We start from the raw sequence: 6,000 nt of genomic DNA on the forward strand, positions 1-6,000 counted from the left end.
ACGTACGACAATTGTCGTGGCACGTTAACCACGTAGAGTGGGTATCCTGGATTTTTCGAGGCGATGAGGCCTTTCTTTCTCTGTAGCAGAACTTCATGAAGTCTCCTTACATCGCCGAATCTGGCCCCTATCGCTGCTTCAGGTAGGATTGGTTCACCGACGATATGCCATTTGCCGCACCAGGGATATCTATACGGTCTTGAACCCGAGGCTGTGAGGCGGCTGGATCATAGAATCAGGTTTTTTGCCTTTCCTCGGTCTGTTCCTAGAGTTCTTTGGTACCGGAAGGTTGTCCATAATATGTTCAGACTCCGGAGGTGGCAATTCAGGCACCGGCTCATGACGCTCAAACCCTAAGTAGACACCAATATTGACATATTGTTGAGTGTCATCGTCATCCTCATCCTCATCTTTGGCGACATCACCAACGACTAATGGAGCCTCTTCCTCACCCCCTCCGCTATCACCCAACACGACAGCCGACGCTAATTGAGTAGGTGAGGTGTTGATGTTCATACCTAACTACGTGCTCGTGGGTGTGCTCCTAGCCGCCTCCAGACGAAGCAGACTCTTTGGCCACAACAGGACTCACCCATTGCAACAATCACCAAGCCATCGCGGGGTCTCGTCATCATCCCCCACTACTACCAGAGGAGCCAAATTCTCGTGGCCCGGTTTGACACTGGCCACGAAAACCTTGAAGACGTTCGGGGGGATCGGCCGGCTGTGGAACAATGGTTCCTTCGGCTCCATTATCGTCGCCTTCCCCACATCCACCTTCTGGTCGCCGATGGTGTACAATATGGTGCACGGGGTTTCTCGGCCTGCAAAGAAAAGTCTGCGACGTGAGACATTCGAAAGGCAAATAAAACGGGAGATTATACATTTATTGAAGAGGGTCGGTCTGACAGATACCGCGAGGGCATCGAGCTCAGCCAAAGACGAAGCACCGCCTGATACGTCTCCAACATATCTATAATTTATGAAGCATTCATGCTATTTTATTATCTGTTTTGAATGATTACAGGCTTTATTATACACTTTTATCTTACTTTTGGGACTAACCTATTAACCGGAGGCCCAGCCCATATTGTTGTTTTATTGCCTGTTTCAATATTTCGAAGAAAAGGAATATCAAATGGAGTCCAAACGGAATGAAACCTTCGGCATCGTGATTTTTTGGAAGAATATCATCCTGGAGACTTGGAGATCAAGTCAGAAGAACCTCGAGGAGCCCAGGAGATAGGGGGCGCCCCCCCTACAAGGCGCGGCCCCCTGTCTCGTGGACCCCTCGAGCACCCCCCGACCGACTTCTTTCACCTATATATTCCCTCGTACCCTAAAAACATCAAATATCAAGATAGACCGGGAGTTCCGCCGCCGCAAGCCTCTGTAGCCACCAAAAACCTCTCGGGAGCCCTTCCCAACACCCTGCCGGAGGGGGGATCCTTCACCGGTGGCCATCTTCATCATCTCAGCGCTCTCCATGACGAGGAGGGAGTAGTTCACCCTTGGGGCTGAGGGTATGTACCAGTAGCTATGTGTTTGATCTCTCTCTCTCTCTCGTGTTCTCTCTCTCATGTTCTCTCTATGGCACGATCTTGATGTATCGCGAGCTTTGCTATTGTAGTTGGATCTTATGATGTTTCTCCCCCTCTACTCTCTTGTGATGAATTGAGTTTCCCCTTTGAAGTTATCTTATCGGATTGAGACTTTTATGAGAACACTTGATGTATGTCTTGCCGTGCTTATCTGTGGTGACAATGGGATATCATGTGCCTCTTGATGTATGTTTTTGTGATCAACTTGCGGGTTCCGCCCATGAACCTATGCATAGGGGTTGGCACACGTTCTTGACTCTCGGGGAGAAACTTTGGGGCACTCTTTGAAGTACTTTGTGTTGGTTGGATGAATCTGAGATTGTGTGATGCATATCGTATAATCATGCCCACGGATACTTGAGGTGACAATGGAGTATCTAGGTGACATTAGGGTTTTGGTTGATTTGTGTCTTAAGGTGTTATTCTAGTACGAACTCTTTAATAGATCGATCTGAAAGAATAACTTTGAGGTGGTTTCGTACCCTACCATAATCTCTACGTTGGTTCTCCGCTATTAGTGGCTTTGGAGTGACTCTTTGTTGCATGTTGAGGGATTGTTATATGATCTATATATGTTATTATTGTTGAGAGAACTTGCACTAGTGAAAGTATGAACCCTAGGCCTGGTTTCCTACAATTGCAATACCATTTACGCCCACTTTTACCACTTGTTACCTTGCTGTTTTTATAATTTCAGATTACAAATACCTTTATGTACTATCTCCTTTGCACTTGTATCACTATCTCTTTGCCGAACTAGTGCACCTATACAATTTACCATTGTATTGGGTGTGTTGGGGACACAAGAGACTCTTTGTTTTTTGGTTGCAGGGTTGTTTGAGAGAGACCATCTTCATCCTATGCCTCCTACGGATTGATAAACCTTAGGTCATCCACTTGAGGGAAATTTGCTACTGTCCTACAAACCTGTGCACTTGCAGGCCCAACAACGTCTACAAGAAGAAGGTTGTGTAGTAGATATCAAGCTCTTTTCTGGCGCCGTTGCCGGGGAGGTGAGTGATTGAAGGCATATCTTTAGATCTTGCAATCGAATCTTTTTGTTTCTTGTTTTATCACTAGTTTAGTTTATAAAATAAAACTACAAAAAAATGGAGTTGAGTTTGTCTCATACGCTTCATCTTTTTAATATCTTTCGTGAGAATGATGGGAAGGAAAATTGTGCTCAAGTGCTAGAAGAAGAATGCATTAAAAATGATGAGCATGATTGCAATGTCGTTAGTATGAATTCTTTGAATATCCATGATAATAATGATATGCAAAGCCACAAGCTTGGGGAAGCTATGTTTGATGAAGATGATATTTTTTGTCCCCCATGTTTTGATGAGCAAATTTACTATGATGATAGCATGCCTCCTATTTATGATGATTATATTAGTGAAAGTGGGTTTGGAAGAGTGTCAACATTAGAAAGTAGCGATCCCACTATTTTGGAGGATGTTGAATCTTATAATATTGATGAAAGTGGATTTGGAAGAGTGTCAACTTTATTTAGTGATTCCACTATCTTGGGAGAGGTTTCAATCGATTATGATGAGAACGAAGTTGCTACTTATGATGATTATTGTGATGATACTTATGCTATAAAAAGTAGTGATGATTATATTTATAAAACTTGTCATGATTATCAATACCCTTTTTCTGAACATTACTCTTTTAATGTGGAAACAATTTTTAGTGTTCAAGTCTCTTATTATACTCCCACTATTCCGAATGAGAAGAATTTTGCTTATGTGGAGAGTAGTAAATTTTCTATGCTTGTAGGACATGAAAAGAATGCTTTAGGTGCTGGTTATATTGTTGAATTCATTCATGATGCTACTAAAAATTATTATGAGGGAGGAACATATGCTTGTAAGAATTGCAATAATGTCAAGTTTCCTCTCTATGTGCTTAAAATTTTAAAGTTATGCTTGTTTTACCTTCCTATGCTTGTTGATTATTGTTCCCCTAAGTTGTTTGCTCACAAAATCCCTATGCATAGGAAGTGAGTTAGGCTTAAATGTGCTAGTCATATGATTCATGATGCTCCCGTTATGTTTCAGTTCTTATCTTTTATGTGAGCATCATTGCCATCATCATGCCTAGATAGAAAGGCATTAAAGGAAAGAGGTTGTTGGGAGACAACCCAATATTTACCTTTACTGTTTTTGTGTGTCCACATGATTATGCTACTGTAGTAATCATGTTTTATAGCTTTTGTTTCAATAAAGTGCCAAGTAGAGCCTTTGGGAAGACTTGGGTGAAGTTTATGTGATCTTGCTGCAAAAAACAGAAACTTTAGCGCTCACGAGATTAGCTGCCATTTTTTACTGGAGAGTGATTTTAGGTTGATTCTTTTTGAAGATGATTAGTAGACAAATTACTCAGGTCCAGCAATTTATTTCATAATATTTGGGGTTCCAGAGGTATACGTTTGATACAGATTACTACAGACTGTTCTGTTTTTGACAGATTCTGTTTTCTTTGTGTTGTTTGCTTATTTTGATGCATCTATGAGTAGTATCGGAGGGTATGAACCATAGATAAGTTATAATACAGTAGATATAACACCAATATGAATTTAGAATGGGTTCATTACAGTACCTAAGTGGTGATTTATTTTCTTATACTAACGGAGCTTACGAGTTTTGTTTTGAGTTTTGTGTGGTTGAAGTTTTCAAGTTTTGGGTAAAAGATTCGATGAACTATGGAATAAGGAGTGGCAAGAGCCTAAGATTGGGGATGCCCAAGGCACCCCAAGGAAATATTCAAGGACAACCAAGAGCCTAAGCTTGGGGATGCCCCGGAAGGCACCCCCTCTTTCGTCTTCGTTCATCAGTAGCTTTACTTGGAGCTATATTTTTATTCACCACATGATATGTGTTTTGCTTGGAGCATCATTTTATTTTGTTAGTTTTTGCTTGCTGTTAGTTAGAATAATGTTTTTCATCTTTATTTTCAATAAAAAAGTCAAGGATAGCCTTTGCCGTGCTTATTTTGCTAGTATACATGTTGCTGTTTGAAAACAGAAAGTTTACCGCTGTTGCAAAAATTCCCTAGAAAAGTCAGAGAACGGTATAACGTTGAATATTTTTGCATATTAAGCTCTGATAAATGTATTACAGTGGGAATTTTAGTTCATAATTTTTGAAGTCAGGGAAGTATTGATACTCTTGCATTCTTTACAGACTGTACTGTTTTGGACGATTGCTGTTATGTTTGCATATGTTTGCTTGTTTAATGATTCTATTTGAGGATGTGAGTATTAAATATGCAGAGACATTTAGTATGAAATGTTGAATAATAATTTCAGTGATTTGTTACAGTAGAAAATGATAAGGTTTTGCATTGGTTTATACTAACCTATCTCACGAGTTCTTGTTGAGTTTGTTGTGAATGAAGCTTGTGATAAAAAGAGAAACCATGATATGAAAGGAATTAAGGAGACACAAAAGCTCAAGCTTGGGGATGCCCAAGGCACCCCAAGATAATATTTTAAGAAGCCTCAAGCATCTAAGCTTGGGGATGCCCCGGTAGGCATCCCACCTTTCTTCTTCAACAATCATCGGTTAGTATCGGTTGAGCCTAAGTTTTTGCTTCTTCACATGAGTTGTGCTATCCTTACAATGTCATTTTATTTTGTTTTGCTTGCTGTTTGAATAAGATACCAAGATATGAATGTTTTAATGAGGGAGAGTCTTCATATAGCTGCATAATTATTTAGTTACTCATTGATCTTCACTTATATCTTTTTGGAGTAGCTTTTCATTTACTCGTGTGCTTCACTTATATCTTATGAGTAAATTGTTCAATGAGTTGATTGTCATAAATCTGAAATTATATATGCCTCATTTGCTTATCCCATGGGGAGTAATACCTTCACATGTAAGAAGTAGAGGTTGTAAATTTATTGACAATTAGCAAGCATTGTATTAGTCATTTGAACAATTCATGAAAGAATATTGAAGGAAGAGAGATTTCACATATAAATATATTATCATAGACATCTTTTATAATTGTGAGCACTCATTAAGTATGACATGTTAAAGAGTTGATGTTGGACAAGGAAGACAACGTAATGGGTTATGTTTTCTCGCATCTCAGTTAAAGTATATTGTCATGGATCATTCAAACATGTTGAGCTTGCCTTTCCCCCTCATGCTAGCCAAAATTCCTAGCACCAAGTAGAGATACTACTTGTGCTTCCAAATATCCTTAAACCCATTTTTTGCCATGAGAGTCCACCATATCTACCTATGGATTGAGTAAGATCCTTCAAGTAAGTTGTCATCGGTGCAAGCAATAAAAATTGCTCTCTAAATATGCATGACTTATTAGTGTGGAGAAAATAAGCTTTGTACGAACTTGTTATGGAAGCAATAAAAGCGATGGACTGCAT

The sequence above is a fragment of the Triticum aestivum genome, chromosome 4B (assembly GCF_018294505.1).
Source record: "Triticum aestivum cultivar Chinese Spring chromosome 4B, IWGSC CS RefSeq v2.1, whole genome shotgun sequence".
Lineage (NCBI taxonomy): Eukaryota > Viridiplantae > Streptophyta > Magnoliopsida > Poales > Poaceae > Triticum > Triticum aestivum.